The sequence below is a fragment of the Podarcis muralis genome, chromosome 16 (assembly GCF_964188315.1).
Source record: "Podarcis muralis chromosome 16, rPodMur119.hap1.1, whole genome shotgun sequence".
NCBI classification, from domain to species: domain Eukaryota; kingdom Metazoa; phylum Chordata; class Lepidosauria; order Squamata; family Lacertidae; genus Podarcis; species Podarcis muralis.
The window spans coordinates 34475576-34493446 of NC_135670.1; the positions used below are offsets into that span (position 1 = coordinate 34475576).

A 17871-nucleotide genomic window follows, 5' to 3' on the forward strand; every position below is an offset into this window, starting at 1 on the left:
GAAGGCATTCATCTTCGCATGCTTTTGTCACCCAGGAAAACAGGGGACTCTGTTCACTGTTAGGGAATTAAAGGTCAAATCCCCACCATCTGGTGGAAGTTGGAAGGCGGTCAGTCCTGTTAAGTAGATTTTCAGAAAGAGAGAGAAACTGGTACTCAGTTTGCCCCTGCCTATTATTAAAGAGAAGCATCCTGTGAACTGTGAAGTTCAGGGCAGCAGCAAAGGCTTCACGCTCACATATCTGCCAAGGAGCTACACCCATGATGGCCAAACTTGGCCCCCCAGCTGTTTTGGGACTACAATTCCCATCATCCCTGACCACTGGTCCTGTTAGCTAGGGATGATGGGAGTTGTAGTCCCAAAACAGCTGGAGGGCCAAGTTTGGCCATCACTGACCTACACCTTAATAGGGGGCCCATAGACAAGAACCCCCTGGAGCTGCTCCAGTGAGAATGTGGAGTCACTTGTGGAAGTGGGAACTGTGAATCTCCAGAACTAGGAACCATCTCTGGCAGATATATGGGGGGTGGGGTGGCATGCCTAATGTTTAAGGCAATTCAAGCATGATAATAAAGGAATGCAGTTTCCATATGTGACACAACACAAACTTGGATGTGCAGAGGAAATGGGGGTAAGGAACAGTGGCGTAGCGTGGGTTGTCAGCACCCGGGGCAAGGCAAGTAATTTGCGCCCCCTAACCCGTGGATTTGTGCCCCCTAACCCGTGGATTTGCCCTAACCCCAGATGTTGTGCCTGGTGCGGCCGGCCCCCCCTGCACCCCCCACGCTACGCCACTGGTAAGGAAAGCTAAATGATGCTACATTTCATTTTTACATTTTTAGAACAGTGATGTGGGGGTGAGGACTCAGAGAAGCACAGCGCTGGGACTTTTCTTTACAGCAGGAGTGATGATGTATTGCGTGTCAAGGCACCTGAACTCCCAAGTTCCCAGGAGAACAATAAAGACCCAGACGCAAAGTATTTTGGTTTATGGGTTGAAATAGGCCACAGCTTTATTGGTTACAGATGTGAGCAGTACGTTTCCGAGCACAATTCAAAGTGTTGGTGCTGACCTTTAAAGCCCTAAATGGCCTCGGTCCAGTATATCTGAAGGAGCATCTCCAACCCCATTGTTCTACCTGGACACTGAGGTCCAGCTCCGAGGGCCTTGTGGCGGTTCCCTCGCTGTGAGAAGCCAAGTTACAGGGAACCAGGCAGAGGGCCTTCTCGGTAGTGGCACCTGCCCTGTGGAACACCCTCCCACCAGATGTCAAAGAGAAAAATAACTGCCAAACTTTTAGAAGACATCTGAAGGCAGGCCTGTTTAGGGAAGCTTTTAATGTTTTTAAGGTTATTGTATTTTAGTGTTTTGTTGGAAGCCGCCCAGAGTGGCTGGAGAAACCCAGCCAGATGGGCGGGGTATAAATAATAAATTATTATTATTATTATTATTATTGTTGTTGTTGTTGTTGTTGTTGTTGTTGTTGTTGTAAAGCCAGGCTGTATTTTCACTCCTGCCCATCTGCAGGGAATCCACTTTTGGTTAAACCACCAATAGGGTGCACCCTATGACTTACATCGAATATTGGCACCCTGAGGGCTGTGACATGGCCCTAGCCCACGTCCAGGCATCGGACAGGGTTCACACCCCGGATACCCATACTGAGGAGGAGGAAGCAAGGCTACAACCTCCCCTCCATCAAACAAAGGCTTACCAAATCCCTAACCTCACAAAAGTTGTGACAATTGCTGCTACGTAGGCGAAAACCAAATGGCTGGTGCCAAATTGCCAAGTGGAAAAATTCCTACCAAGTCCCAACAATAGTTGTTTTTGTTTAGTCGTTTAGTCTTGTCCGACTCTTCATGACCCCATGGACCAGAGCATGCCAGGCACTCCTGTCTTCCACTGCCTCCCGCAGCTTTTATATGCCTGTTGTTTTTGTCTACAGAGTTTTCTTGGCAGGGATACTGGAGTGGCTTGCCGGTTCCTGCTCCAGGTGGATCATGTTTAGTCAAAACTCTCCACTATGACCTGTCCATCTTGGGTGGGCCTGCACGGCATAGCTCATAACTTCTCTGAGTTATTCAAGCCCCTTTGCCACAACAAGGCAGTGATCCATGAAGGAGCCCAACAATATGGATACCCAAAATTGTCCATAGCAAGGTCATATCAGAGCAGAGCATGAAAACAGGGTGGGTGGGTTGGGAGATCCAGCAATGGGCCGAGTGAGAGGGGCTGGCTGGCCATGCCATGGGTTAAATCTTCTGCAGCCACACACACTCCTGAAGCTGATTGGGCTAGGGCCATCCTACAGGGTGCAGATCTCCCAGCAATGATGAGAAGAAGAGGAGTTTGGATTTGATATCCCGCTTTATCATTACCCGAAGGAGTCTTAAAGCGGCTAACATTCTCCTTTCCCTTCCTCCCCCACAACAAACACTCTGTGAGTGGGGCTGAAAGACTTCAAAGAAGTGTGACTAGCCGAAGGTCACCCAGCAGCTGCATGTGGAAGAGCGGAGACGCGAACCCGGTTCACCAGATTACGAGACTACCGCTCTTAACCACTACACCACACTGGGTCCCACCGGGAAAACCTGAGTGAACTTCAAGAGTTCTGGCAATATCATCCAGATTACTTTGGTGGGTTCCCCTTGCTCCGGCTAGTGAATGAAGCAATAACAAGAGTTTTCAAGTTTTACTATTGTTCATTCCACATGAACATAAAGGAATTTAGTGAATGGAGGCAGCTTTATACTATGACTGTCAGCGGACCCTAACAAATCGGCTGCTATGCTTTGTATTACTATTGTATGTGTGCACGAAGGGTCAGCATAGCTGGCTGCATATTTAGACCTTGTCATTATGGGTCCCTGCCCTTCTGCATTAACTCCTACACCGCTCTATGAGACCCTAGGCCTTCCTTCCCTCTCACTCACTCTCTTTTAAAATTATGTGTGGAACTAAGCTGAAAGGATAATGGCAGATGCATTGCGTCTCTGTGCGCGGCAGCAAAGTAAAAAAAAATTCCATGCTCCTTGTAAGATGGTACAACTTGCCATGAAATGTGATACATTAAAGACGTTGCCAGAAATTGCCAGGCTAGCATCCTTGGCCCTATTTATAATCCAAGGACTCTGTGTCAGCTTTATGGAGAATCAGAAGACTAATATCAAAGTTATGCTGTTGCATAAAGTAAACACTCATTCAAACAAGCACCTTGCACTGCTCCATGGGCAGTGGCATAAATCACGGATGGAACCTGGTGGCTCGCTTAGCAGCACAGAGCTTGATATGCATATATCTCTTTGCACCATTTTCCCAAAGCAAAAAATGAAAAAAAGATATGGGGTAATTATTAACAGGAGCGAAGTATCTGTATTTTTGGATTCAGCATTCTTCATGCCTCAGGATGTGATTTTTCAACTCCCCAACACATATTCTATATTCTAGAATTTTTTATGTCTTCATTTCTCTTTTTAAATAAAGCTCCGGCATCCAAACTTAAAAATGATGCCAGTCTGTGCTCTATCTTTTCACCGCGCAACTGACAAAAACAAGAACATCATGCCTGAGCAAATGACAGTCCAGCCCAAGTTGTGTATTTTTAAGTTCTGTAGATTCCAATGGGAGATTTAACTTTCTCCCATTAATGGAACTGAAAATTTGCTTCACTTTGGCTGACTTATACTGACAGCCCTTATCATAGCAATCCAGTGAAAACATTCCAGACTATGACTGTTCAAAACAGCACAAGGTGGGAATAACAATTAGCACGGAGCTGAATTTAGATGAAGTTTGGTTCTGGCTGCAAGATGTATAAAGAGGGGGTGGCAACAAGCCTCCAGGAACACACATATCAAATCATCCCTTAAGAGAGCTTAATCCAGGGGTCAGCAACCTTTTTCAGCAGGGGGCCGGTCCACCGTCCCTCAGACCATGTGGTGGACCGGACTATATTTTGGAAAAAAAATGAACAAATTCCTATGGCCCACAAATAACCCAGAGATGCATTTGAAATAAAAGGACACATTCTATTCATTTAAAAACACTCTGATTCCCGGACCATCTGTGGGCTAGATTGAGAAGGTGATTGGGCCGGATCCGGCCCCTGGGCCTTAGGTTGCCTACCCATGGGCCTTAATCTATATTCAGAATCCTCACTTGCCCAGGCCTCTGAGCACAGACAGCTGTTCAAGCTCTCCAGGGGACCTCTTAAATAATCTTTTCATCTGCTTCTTTTGTTGCTAATGTGCTTTTTTGATTGCTGTTTAGAAACCAGGCAAACAGAGACAACATGATGTGAAAACTATTGTTTTATACTTGTAATGGGGAATCTGCGGCAGGCTGGAGCAGTGCACAACTGCAGCCTCCTCTTCCTTTGATGACCAGTTGCTAAAGGCAGAGAGGGCATTTATCAGCTGCAGCAGGACGGAGGGGTGCCTTGCTGTGCCAAGCAGTTCCTATGAGACAGGAATTCTAGAGATTTGGTGCCCTCCTTTTTGTCCCACTGCTAAAACAAGATATATGGTAAAATCAGCTGCCTACCTGTCACAATTAGACTTACATAGTCATAAAATGGTAAAGGTAAAGGGACCCCTGACTGTTAGGTCCAGTCGTGGATGACTCTGGGGTTGTGGCGCTCATCTTGCTTTACTGGCCACAGTTTTTCTGGGTCATGTGGCCAGCATGACTAAGCCACTTCTGGCGAACCAGAGCAGTGCACAGAAATGCTGTTTACCTTCCTGCCGGAGTGGTACCTATTTATCTACTTGCACTTTGACGTGCTTTCGAACTGCTAGGTTGGCAGGAGCAGGGACCAAGCAACGGGAGCTCACCCCGTTGCAGGGATTCAAACTGCCAACCTTCTGATCAGCAAGTCCTAGGCTCTGTGGTTTAACCCACAGCTCCACCCGTGTCCCTTACATAGAAGGTGTGCTGCCCTCCCATCAGTGGGTTTAGATGGATGCTACAGAAACAAACCTTTGTCAAAAGGCTCTGTTCTTGCAATGGTAGAGACCATAGACCAACGTTCTCTTACATTGCCCCTATTATCAAGAGGCTTGTACAAAGACTATTGCCCCACTGCTTTGAAGAATGCCCAGATGTTCAAGTTTGCAATTGCCCAGCCTACTTCGAGAAGACTACAGCATTAGTTACAAAATTTTGTGCAACAGCCTACAAAATTAGTCTGTTAATTCTACCTACTGGGTCAGCGTATACTTTCTATCTTTTAAAAAAATCACTAAGTTTTAATTTTGTATATCTACCATTTTATTATACTTCATTTTAACCATACTAGCACTTGTTGGATTTGTTGCATTGACTAGAGTATGCTGGTTTTAACTATATAATAAAGATACTACTACAGACTCAGGCTGTGTGGCAGAAATGAAAACTGATTTTCTCAGTGATAACCATTCCATATGACTATTTCAGTTGCAACCTTCTCATTTTCCTTTTGCTATTATTAATCAGGTTCTGCAGAATGATCATTTTTAAAATCTCTTATTGTGTGTCAGATACTGTGAGTCCTTTGATTCCTATGTCTTTGTATTCAGGCTGCAGGCTGCAGGGCAGGAGTTAGCCCTTCACCTGCCTTAAGCTTTTCCATGGCAACTTGTCTGCTCCCAAGCAGTACTGCTCCTTGCAGAAAGCCAGGTGCATGTTTAGCCTTACAAACTTGTGTCTGGAAAAGGGAGTTGCAGTGGGGAAGCGAAGGGTAAAGTTATTTTTCCTTATGTTGCTTTTCCACTGAAAATTTCCCCTAGAAGAAACAGTCTGCAGATTGTTCGGCCGATACTGTGTTTGCTCATTGTTTTTGCCTAACCAAGAACTCCATGCAATTTGTAGTCTTACTGAATATTGATGCTGAACCAATAAAAGACATCGCGCTGATTCTCCATTACGTCTTCATGTCACTGCCTTTACTGTCATTGTTAGATTGGTTTCAGCCAGAGATTTTCAAATTGCATAATGCTGCTGATAAGGGCTGCTGTTTTGCAGAGAAAACAACCCGCTAGAAATCTACGCTTTTAAGAAACCCTTTTTAGAGGCAGTTTGACAATTCAAATCCGCTATAGGAGTCTACCAACCTGGTTTACAAAAAGAAATTTGCACTGCATACATGCTAACACAATGACAAAACTGATTTATTTGGCTGCAAAAGCAGTTCTGGAAAATAACAGGCAGAGTCAACTGATTCTAGATTCCTCCCCATCCTCCTCCCTGTTGAGTTGTACAAGGTCAACAATGACATTAAGGAGGAGGAAGCTGACAACCAGGGTCACCCCTGGACTTGAGATAAGTAAGAAGGCATGCCAGGTGAGGGCTGACTGAGGGCAGGCTGAGGTTGATAGGGCACTGCTTCCTCTGTCGCAATGGACCAGCTTCTGCTGAATCCCTCTTGCTGAATCCCTCTTGCTGAATCCCTCCAAGGTTCAGCCCTCATGGGTCTACACTTCAAACTCCAGAAGCTAGGTAATCTGTCTGTTCTTGATGGGGTTGCAATCCTGATGAAGGAGCAGGTGCATAGCCCAGGTGACGGCAGCGGCTAGAGCATCTTTTGCCAGTTATGAGTTTTTATGAACTGATTGTCAGGACTGGGTGCCGGGAGCAGGACACGAATAAATCACATGGCTTCCGTGAGGTTAACTCTTTATTCAGAGAAACTAGACAGCTCAGGAGACCAGGCCTAGAGAGCACAGCAGCTCTTCCCAGTAGAACTTGCTTCTATGAGGCAATTGTAGGGACTGAAGGGCCTCACCTTCCATAGCTCCCTAAGTCTTCTCCTCCTCCAGTTCCTTCCCAAGCAATCTGAGGCTCCTCATCTTACCTGTCTTTGTTCCTCCCTCTTCATACCTCTTTGGGTTCTGGGAGACCAGGGGAATGGGAGCTGGTTGCAGCAGAACAGGGAGACAGACTAGCTTCCTCACTTGTTGTTTAGTTGCTTAGTCATGTCCGACTCTTCGTGACCCCATGGACCAGAGCACACCAGGCACTCCTATCTTCCACTGCCTTCCGTAGTTTGGGCAAACTCATGTTAGTAGCTTCAAGAACACTGTCCCACCATCTCGTCCTCTGTCGTCCTCTTCTCCTTGTGCCCTCAATCTTTCCCAACACCAGGGTCTTTTCCAGGGAGTCTTCTCTTCTCATGAGGTGGCCAAAGTACTGGAGCCTCAGCTTCAGGATCTGTCCTTCCAGTGAGCACTCAGGGCTGATTTCCTCATTAGCCTCACTCATCTCTGCCTCTTGGTCCCCCTCCTCTCTAGCCTCCTCTTCTGCCTCTGATTCTGGACTGCTCCCTGCCACAGACTCTTCCTGCTCACTAAGCCCTGTTGCCTCTCCAGCTTCCGGCACCTCCTCCTCCCAGTCTTCTCTTCTCCCTCTGACCACTCATCACCGTCCCACCACCAATCCCATGGCTCTGAGCATTCTTCCCTTGGGGGTTTCCCAGCAGGTTCACCAACCCTGTTTTAGGGTGAAATGCATACAGCCAGGGGTCAGCAAACTTTTTCAGCAAGGGGCCGGTCCACTGTCCCTCAGACCTTGTGGGGGGATGGACTATATTTTTTGGACGGGAAGAAAAAAGAATGAATTCCTATGCCCCACAAATAATTCAGAGATGCCTTTAAAATAAATGCACACATTCTACTCATATAAAAACACCAGGCAGGCCCCCACAAATAACACAGAGGTGCATTTTAAATAAAAGGACATATTCTAATCATGTTAAAACATGCTGATTCCTGGATTGTCCGTGGGCCGAATTTAGAAGGCGATCGGGCTGGATCCGATTTGGTTTCCCTAGCCATGGCCTACACAAATGGTATTTTGTTGTGCTTTTTTCAGTTTACAGATTGATGAAGAAACAGGATGGGGTGGTTTTTTGACCAAACACAAAATGAAACTGACATGGGCTTTGGGGGGGAAGACCTGTCCACTCTTAGACCAAGCTTGCTCTGTGGTTGTTCAAGAGATCACTTTGAACTCATCAAATTTTAACAACTCACATCTTTTGCCTGTATTAAAAGTTGATGGCAGCAAATCCTTCTCTTTAAAAGTACTACAGTTTCCTCTATTTTCCATGCCATGAATAATAAATAATGCTGACATATACCGTACATTTTTTTTTTAAAAAAAATGTCTGCTTGGGTTTGCAGTGGGGTTTTTTTTTGGGGGGGGGGGATTGAACGAGCTCTTCAAACTCATTTATCACCCACCTGCATTCCAAATTAATGAATACGTGCCACTAAAATTTAAACACCCCCCCCCCAAAACTGAAAGTCAAGCATTATGATTAAGGTTACTTGGTGCATTATCACAATAAGAGATTTTTCTATAAAGTTGCACAAATCTTTTCTTGCAAAGGAAAGTGCTGTTCAACTAGGGGCGGCCTTTAAAAAAAAATAATCGTATTGTTTAATCTTCACAAACTTGCTATTGCCACTGAATTTAGGAATAACAAAAGGTTCTGTGCCCAAGCTCTTTAGGCAGTGCGTGTCTGACTAAATGAATTTTTCTTTCTCTCATTGTGCAAATTTAAAATGTTAAGTTCAAGGGGGGAAAGGCGAACAAAAAAACAAAAACAAAACACACAAACAAAAGCAACCGTCAGAAATCCCGTAATTGTATTACATTATTACTCCCACTCCTGGGAGCAAGATGTGCTGAACAGAAAGGATTAAAAAAAGTTAAATGCTTCTGAGTTTTGCCCAAGTGCTTCCATTTAAAGTCACCTTATACAAATCATGCTTGCAACAAAATGTTACAGCACTGGGTGCTTCAGTTCAGAATTCCAATTATGCCTACCTTTTCCAGCACACCCACAGAAATGACTCATGGAGGGAAAAGTTACATTTATTCAAATGTAAATAAAGGATCAGCAAATAATAAATCAACTGAATTAACCAAATAAATACAGTCCGGGCAGGGAAGCAAGAGCTGTTACTCTGAGAGTAAGAGCTGTTCCCAGTGGAACAGGCTCCCTTGGAAAATGGTGGACTCTCCTTCCTTGGAGGTTTTCAAGCAGAGGTTGGGTGGCCATCTGTCATGGATACTTTAGCTCAGATTCCTGCATTGCAGGGGGTTGGACTAGATAATAATAATAATAATAATAATAATAATAATAATAATTATATCCTGCCCTTCCCAGCCGGAGCCGGGCTCAGAGCAGCTAACAACAATAAAAGTAACACAGCATTCTAAAATCAATTCATTCTAAAATCACTTCAAAATCAAATTAATGGCAACCATTGGGCTAGAGTTCTGTGAGGATTACCAAAGGAGGGGGTCAGACTGTGCCTTGGCCAAAGGCCTGGTGGAACAGCTCTGTCTTGCAGGCTCTGCGGAAAGATGTCAAGTCCCTCAGGGCCCTGGTCTCTTGTGATAGAGTGTCCCACCAGATTGGGGCCACATTCGAAAAAGCCCTGGCTCTGGTTGAGGCCAGCCTAACCTCCCTGTGGCCCGGGATCTCCAAGATGTTTTTATTTGAAGACCGTAAGGTCCTCTGTGGGACATACCATAATCTACTTTATTTACATATAAACACACACGGAGCACTGCAACATGGCTCCATCTCTCTCTAGCATCAGATAGCAAAGAGGAAAGAACAAAAGACAATAGTCCCACTTCACGGAACACAGTAACACAAAACATCCTGTCTCCGTCACATCCCACTCTGTGGAGTCAAAACATATACCGTCATGTGATAGACAAAAATCCCATGACTGCAATCATGGAGCAGGAATTCTAACATTTCTAAGTCTGCCCCAGGGCAAAGACACTTGGAGTCTTTTTTGGAGGGGAGTTGGACTGTGGCAAGCACCCCCCTTTAAATGGTGGTAGCAACCTTTTCAGGACTCACCATTCCATCCACCTCCAAGGTTTTCACAACAGGCACACTCACTCTCCATCTATTTTGCACCCACTCGTCACATTTACACACACACACACACACGCACACGCACACACACACACACACCTCTCTATATATTGCTCTGAGCATTTTTTTTCTCCTGAGTCTAATAAAGTGTGACCCAAACGGTGTTTGTATTTTGTCATGTCCAATGAGCCAAGGATTTAATTAGCTCTAAAACACTATCAGCAGTGACTAGCGTTCTGGTTTGCTAATGGCCAGCGCTTAATATGCTTTGCTTAATGTCTTTCCTCTGTGTTCTCCAATCCAGGATGGTATGTATACTGTTCCTCACTTTGTATGCCAGGCTCGAGGAACATCTTCCTCACTGCTAATTCCACAGCTCCTTCCACATCCTCAGGGATTTGTCAGGAAATACAAACTCCAAACCTCACCCAGCTTGGCAAACTGCTCTGCCTACTGGATAAATGCTCCTTTCTGCAAAATGGAAATGAGACTTTGTTGATGACGGAGAGAGATCAGAATACGTTTGCCCCTGCCACCGCCGCCAACCATGTATCATGTGTGGCAGCTATGCCATTTAGCACCATATTGGTCTGGAAACCAAGCCTTATGAGGAACAATTGAGGGAGTTGGGAATTTTTAGCTTGGAGACAAGAAGACAGTATAGGTGCTATGGTAAGACATCTTCAAATATCTGAAGGGCTGCCACACAAAAATTATGGCAAGCTTGCTTTCTGCACGTCCCAAGCCACAATGGGAGAATACAACTGCAGGGAAGTGAAAAGGACAACATCACATATGGACAGACGGATATAACAGTTTCCACACGCAGGGCAGAATAAAGATAAGTTTGAGCTCCTCACTTGAAGCTTTATAAATTTATATATTGTAACATCATGAATGGATACCATTAATTATGTAGCTGATGACTAAGGGATGATTATTATAACTGAAATGTAACTGACATTAATTAAGATTATGGAACACAGTTTTATAAGATCCGAAATGCACCCAAACCATCATGCGGGGAGCCACTTTAACTAAAATGTATTAATTGGAAGTTGATTGGCACTCTTGATAATTGTATAATTTGGGAATTAATTGTTATTGTTATAATTTGGCTAGTATTGAGGAGTATATTGGAAAACTAATTAAAAAAATTATATTAAAAAAATCCAAACGAACGGATTAAAATGACAAAAATCGACATTCTGAGTAAACACCAGGAAGAAAATTTTGATTGTAAGAGCTGAACCTCAATCAACAGTGTGATGCAGCAGCAAAAAAAAAGTTAATGCTATTCTAGGCTGCTTCAACAGAAGTCTAGTGTCCAGATCATAGGAAGTCAAAGCACTGCTTTATTCTGCCTCGGTCAGACCAAACCTGGAAAACTGTGTCCAGTTCTGGGTACCACGATTTAAGAAGAATGTTGGCAAGCTGTATTGATGATTTGTTAATCATTTTACATAATTTATGTTGCAATTGTGATGTTCTACTGTGTTACTAAGGGACTGTGTTTCTAAGGGACGCGAGTGGTGCTGTGGTCTAAACCACTGAGCCTCTTGGGCTTGCCAGTTGGAAGGTTGGCGGTTTGAATCCCCACGATGGGGTGAGCTCCCGTTGCTCGGTCCCAGCTCCTGCCAACCTAGCAGTTTGAAAGCATGCAGTGCAAGTAGATAAATAGGTACCGCTCTGTTGGAAAGGTAAATGGCATTTCCGTGTGCTGCTCTGGTTCGCCAGAAGTGGCTTAGTCATGCTGGCCACATGACCTGGAAGCTGTACGCTGGCTCCTACGGCCAGTAAAGCGAGATGAGCACCGCAACCCCAGAGTCGTCCACAACTGGACCTAATGGTCGGGGTACCTTTACCTTTTACTGTGTTACTATTTATTGTATATAAGCGCTTTGTGACTCGTGTGAGGTTTTAAAGCAGGTTTTGGTGGCCATCTGCTGGGCATTCTTTAGCTGAGATTTCTGCTTTATGGGGGGGTTGGATGAGATGGCTCTTGGGCTTCCTTCCAGCTCTACAGGTCTATGATTTTATGGCAAACTGTGAGAAGAGACATTTTTATCCTTCTCTCAAAACAGTAGAAATCATGTTCAGGCAAGTGGAGTCAATTTATGCAGATGAGAAAGTACCACTTGCTTTGCTGATCGAGACCAAAGTCTAGAATAAAGTTTCCAATATCAGTCAGTCGGGTGCTTAGAGAAGATTACCTGCAGGGTGAAAGCATGATAATAGTGTGCCCGAGGTATCTGTTCCCTAAGGTACATTGTGTGTACATGTAGGATTCGCAGAAAGGGGTGGGGGAGGGAGTTAAGTTTTGAAATGATAAAATGACTGTAAAATTATTGAAATGTATAAAATTGAAAATCATAAATAAAATAGAATTTTTAAAAAGAGTACAAGGGATGGCAACATTGGCTGGAGCACCAGAGTGATTCACATGCTCTGGCAAGTGAAATGAGGTGACAATGAGGTTCTTTACTTTTGCTATTGCTTATGGAGAATTAGCACTGAGGAACTCAAAGGTTGAGGGAAATGACCAAGCTGAAGCTAGACTCTGCATTCCCTTGATGGGGTTGTTTTTATATCACTTGCAAGTGATGGCTGGGGCCGCTGTGTGCATGGCAGTCATGTAAAAGTCAGATCTATCTACACACCTGTGCACACATTCCTGCATCCTTCATCTAGACAAGCATGTGGCACCATTACAGTTGAACGGCACATTCAAGCAAAAGCTTTCAACAAGAGTGCTGTCATGTTCTCATCGCATGGAAAAGTAATGAGGCTGTAGGCAAGACTGGTCAATGGCTGCTGGACCGTGGACAGCTCCAAGTGAGCAACTGGCTGTGAAAAAGTTGGGAGCAGGATACCCCTTCCAGGCTCCACCCACTTGAGAGAATTTCAGAGTCTTAAAGGGCCACTATCTGGTCTGACTCCTTCATGGATCACTGCCTTGCTGTGTCGAAGGGGCTTGAATAACTCAGAGAAGTTATGAGCTATGCCGTGCAGGGCCACCCAAGATGGACAGGTCATAGTGGAGAGTTTTGAACAATTGTGATCCACCTGGAGCAAGAACCGGCAAACCACTCCAATATCCCTGCCAAGAAACGAGATGGTTGGACAGTGTTCTCAAAGCTACAAACATGAGTTTGACCAAACTGTGGGAGGCAGTGGAAGACAGGAGTGCCTGGCGTGCTCTGGTCCATGGGGTCACAAAGAGTCGGACATGACTAAACGACTAAACAACAACAACATCTGGTCTGAAGATAGGCACTCCTCCATCATTCCACAGACTTCTTCCTGGTTCACTCCTGGTACTGCCAGGCTGGTGATGTGTGAGGTATCTGTTGTTCAGGCTCAGTGAAAGGTGTCCAGGCTCTCTGGCCCTACAAGCCCTAGTGGTCTTGAGGACTCCTCTGGGAGTCCTTGTCCAACCACCCCAAGCACAATGGTTTCCCTGTATTCCACAGTCAACTCTGAGTCCTGTCCCAGACATGGATCCCCATCTTCTGCTTGTGCTGCCTCCAGCTTGGTGTCTAGATTACTGATAGATTCAGGGGTTATGATTGGTGCAGAGCAGAGCCGGTGATGAATACAACCTGGGAAGAGGACATGGCTTAAGAGGAGGCCTCAAGTACTACATTTGACCTCCAGACTTGAAGTCCCCACCTGAGACACAGAGGAAGCTTCCATGCTTGGAGGGCTTTCAAAAATGGAATTCTTGACTTGAGATTTGAGGAGTCTACCATGCACAGCTCACCTCTCAGATGAGGATAGATGAATCCTCTCCTACCCTTGTGTTCATTTTCAGAAGCCTATTGGCTGAAGCATTCTTATAACTCAACAAAACAAACATGATTCTTTCCCTTGAGGAGTGTTGTGTGAATCAACACTTTACTAAGTAAAACACTGAGAGTCATCAAACCAATGGGCAACATTAAAAAAATGAGAATAGAGAATGAGAGAGAGAGAGAGAGAGAGAGAGAGAGAGAGAGAGAGAGAGAGAGAGAAGGAAGCTCAAGAAATGTTCTAATTGCTTTCTCCATGGCTGGGCACAACCGCTCTCATTTCGGGAGCCTTGTGCTTGCTATATAAATGATACCGATTTTTCCAGCCCATTGGACCATTTCGAACAGGGCGATGAGAAAACATCCAATAAGATCTGGGCTTGGCAGTTTATCGAGAGCCAGTTAATGAGACTCTGCCTGCAAGGACAAATGGGATGCAAAGTTGGGTGCGCTGAGCCTGGGCCAAGACCTGGCTCACCCACACAAAATTTGCAAACTGTTCCTGACTAGCAAGATCCAGATCATCATCACTGCTGCTACATGATATGCATGAATAAAGGAAAAATCCAACTCAGTTTGCCTTTCTGAACTGCACTTTCTGAAGCAAAACACAAACATATTTCAGAATTTCCACTTCTCCAAATTTTGCTGTGCAGATTTCCAGCCTAGTTATGTATAAAAAGATGCATATATTAAAGTATGCATAAAAATGTAAATATTGGTGAAACTAATATATAAAAATGTGTTTTATTAGGGAAATTGATGTGCAAAAATGTGCACCTTGGGATACATTTGCATTGAAAAGGTGATGGAATTTCATGGGGACTCTTCTTTCAAAATCCACAACTGATGTGGAAATATGGAGAACTACACTTAAGACTGGGGGAAAATGAGAAACAGAGGGCATTCTATAGCAGTGCTGTCACAGCGGGAAAGGCAACTTATCTTTCTGCTGCCAGCTGTCATAGAGATAGATAGATAGATAGATAGATAGATAGATAGATAGATAGATAGATAGTTGATGGATAGATGATAGATAGATAGATGATTGATAAATAGATAGATAGATGATAGATAGATAGATGATAGATGATAGATAGATGATAGATAGATAGATAGATAGATAGATAGATAGATAGATAGAGATAGATAGATAGATAGATGATAGAGATAGATAGATGATAGATAGATAGATAGATAGATAGATAGATAGATAGATAGAAGGGAGAGAGAGATCTTCCTGAATTTGGAAGGCAGAAATCTGAAATTTGGGTCTGTGAGGATATTAAAGTTTGCTAAATTGGTCACAGCTGATGAAAACGTCCATTTCCGTAAACATCTATATAAGGCCAGGCTTATGTTGTCCTGCACTGCTAATCGAATGAACACGCTGGGCTCGGCTTGCCAGCACCGTATGGAAAAATCTGTAACAATTACTGGTAACAATTGCATCTATTTGTTATTGCCAGCTGCCAAGAGAAACAAGACCCCTCCAGCAAATACACACTTCTGCTGCCAACAAACCTCACTCCTGGGGTCCCTCAAGGCATCTGGGCAAATCAACGGACGCCCACCAATATTTGTTCTTGCCAGCTGGAGTCATGAGCTGTGTTCCTTATTGTACAAAAACTGTAGGTTACTTTAACCCTGACATGGTTCTGATATTTATTTATTGGCAGAAAGTGAACAAAAAGGCTTAACTTCATCATGTATGTTTTCCAGAGCCCTGGGACACTCCCTGCTGGTGCTTGTTTGGGGGGGGGGATGGGGGGCTATTTGCCAACAGTGAAATAAGTAATCATGTAGAAATAGTCTCATTCCATAGCAAGTTTGAAGGACCGGACTTAGAAGTTGAGTCAAAACTGAACAGATAAATAAATACTATTCAGTTTTTACTGTACTGATGTAGTATTTATTTATCTACCACACATTTCTGAGCACAATTCAAAGTGTTGGTGCTGACCTTTAAAGCCACAAATGGCCTCGGCCCAGTATAACTGAAGGAGCGTCTCCACCCCCATCATTCATCCCAGACACTGAGGTACAGCTCTGAGGGCCTTCTGGTGGTTCCCTCACTGTGAGAAGTGAGGTTACAGGGAACCAGGCAGAGGGGCTTCTCAGTAGTGGCACCCTTCCTGTGGAACGCCCTCCCATCAGATGTCAAGGAAATAAACAACTATCTGACATTTAGAAGACATCTGAAGGCAGCCCTGTTTAGGGAAGTTTTTAATATTTGATGTTTTATTGTGTTTTTAATATGATGTTGGGAGCTGCCCAGAGTGGCTGGGGAAACCCACCCAGATGGGTGGTGTATAAAAAAAATTGTTGTTGTTGTTGTTGTTGTTGTTGTTGTTCTTGTTGTTATCTCTTCAGGTATGGCCACCAACATGGGTGGCTTTAACAGAAGATTAGGCAAATCAATGAAGTGTAAGACTATCCATAGCTACTAGTCATGATCCATAGTTACTGTGTCTACTGTTGGAAGCAATTTGCTTCTGAATGCCCGTTTTGGGGAATCACAAGTAGGGAGAGTGCTGTTGCACTCAGGTCCTGTTTGCTGGCTTCCCATAGGTATCTGGTTCACCACTGTGAGAACAGGATGCTAGACTAGGTGGGCCTTTGGCCTGAACCAGCTGTTTATTCTTACATTCTTAAGAAATGTGTTTGCATTTCACTAACAGAAGACTCAGAGAAGGAATGGCGCCCTTATGTTAACTCCTATATCATTTTAAGAAATTGGACTAGATGAGCTCTGTGTCCCTTTCTGGTCTTCAAAACTCTGGTTCTATGGAAGATAAACACCTATTCCTCACTCTGTACTGCTACATATTTTCAGCAGGGAGACAGAAGGTGCTGATCTCCTCTTTCTGCGTCTCACAAAAAAGTCTGCCATGCAGGTTCAATCAACCTAGGACTCCTCTATAAATAGTCCTGATAAATCTTGCAAGTTTCTGCCATGGCTAATGGCAAGTGAACTGAACCATCTGGATGGAGGTCTGACAGGTTCTTTGTTTCTAAGAAAAATGGAGGGCACCTATACATGAAACCTCTTTGCAGCATCCCATAATTTCTTCCAGGGTCGCTCGTATTTATGGCCGTATGAAAGAGAAGGAAAGAATTGTTTCCACATATCCCTTGGTGACCATGGGTTGATAGAAAACAGAACTTACAGTGCTATTTGTAATGTTTACTCAGAAGGAAGCCCCTCTGTGTCTGTGTGTACATGCTCCAATTATGGGAATGCATAGGACCAAGCTGATATGCCTCCTCCCCAAACTTTGTGGTCACGTGTGTGAGTGGTGGAAGGTATTTCTGGAGATTTTTCCTTTTTGAGGATAGTGGGGCTGCAACTCACTGCCAGATGAATTCTGCCAGCCAATGAACCATCGCTCCCCATCCCCAAGTCCCTGGAACAAAAATATGTGATGCTGTGATATGATCACTGTGGTTGAGGGTTTGGTAGAAAAGGTAGCCGACAAGCAGCAGCTATCAGGAAGAGTCCTTACTAGCAAAGAGTTTCTCCCCAGTGTTTCTGCTGCTCCTCATTGTTAGAGAGTTGCTCCCTGCCACCCCACCCCACCCAAAATCGGAATTTTTCATAAATTTTAGGTAAGTCTTTCAGGGGAGGTTAGTCCATTAGGGTGAAGGGAGGACAGTCTCATCAACCTCAGTCTGACCTCACAGTCAGTTCTAGAACCAGGTCTAACCAGTTCCAGTCCTGCCCTAATCTAAATCGCAGCCTGAGCACAAATCAACAAAAGACAATCCACACAGGAAAACACCTACATCTCCCATAACAAACTGAAACCTACAATTTTGTCACAGCTCAAGTGGGGTGGAGGGGAATCTGAGTTGCCATTGATCACCATTCATTTCTCAAAGGACTATGCAGTTTGCAGCTTTTCAAAATAAAGCATCAGCCATCATTTTCCTTTCCAATACCTCAAACTCATTACAGAATAATTAGAACATAGATCTTAACAGAGACATATTTACTGGTTTCCCCTTCGATTCTGGAAAAGGCATACAATAACTAAGCAAACTTTCATTAGCCCAGATCTTTCCGCCAATCTCACAAAAGTTGCTTGCTTGCTTGAAAAAGGAGCAAGTAATCTAAATCAACAAATTGCTCTTCTGAAAGTATGATTTAAAGCATATGCTCCAGCAGCACATCTTTTATCAGGATAGTGTTGACTTTC

The 17871-nt window shown here is 44.2% G+C and overlaps 1 protein-coding gene across 2 annotated transcripts in view; it reads right to left on the reverse strand.

Moving 5' to 3' along the window:
• Positions 1-17871, reverse strand: part of ADGRD1 (adhesion G protein-coupled receptor D1) — a 272664-nt gene that overhangs the window by 21396 nt on the left and 233397 nt on the right. The window lies entirely within an intron of this gene.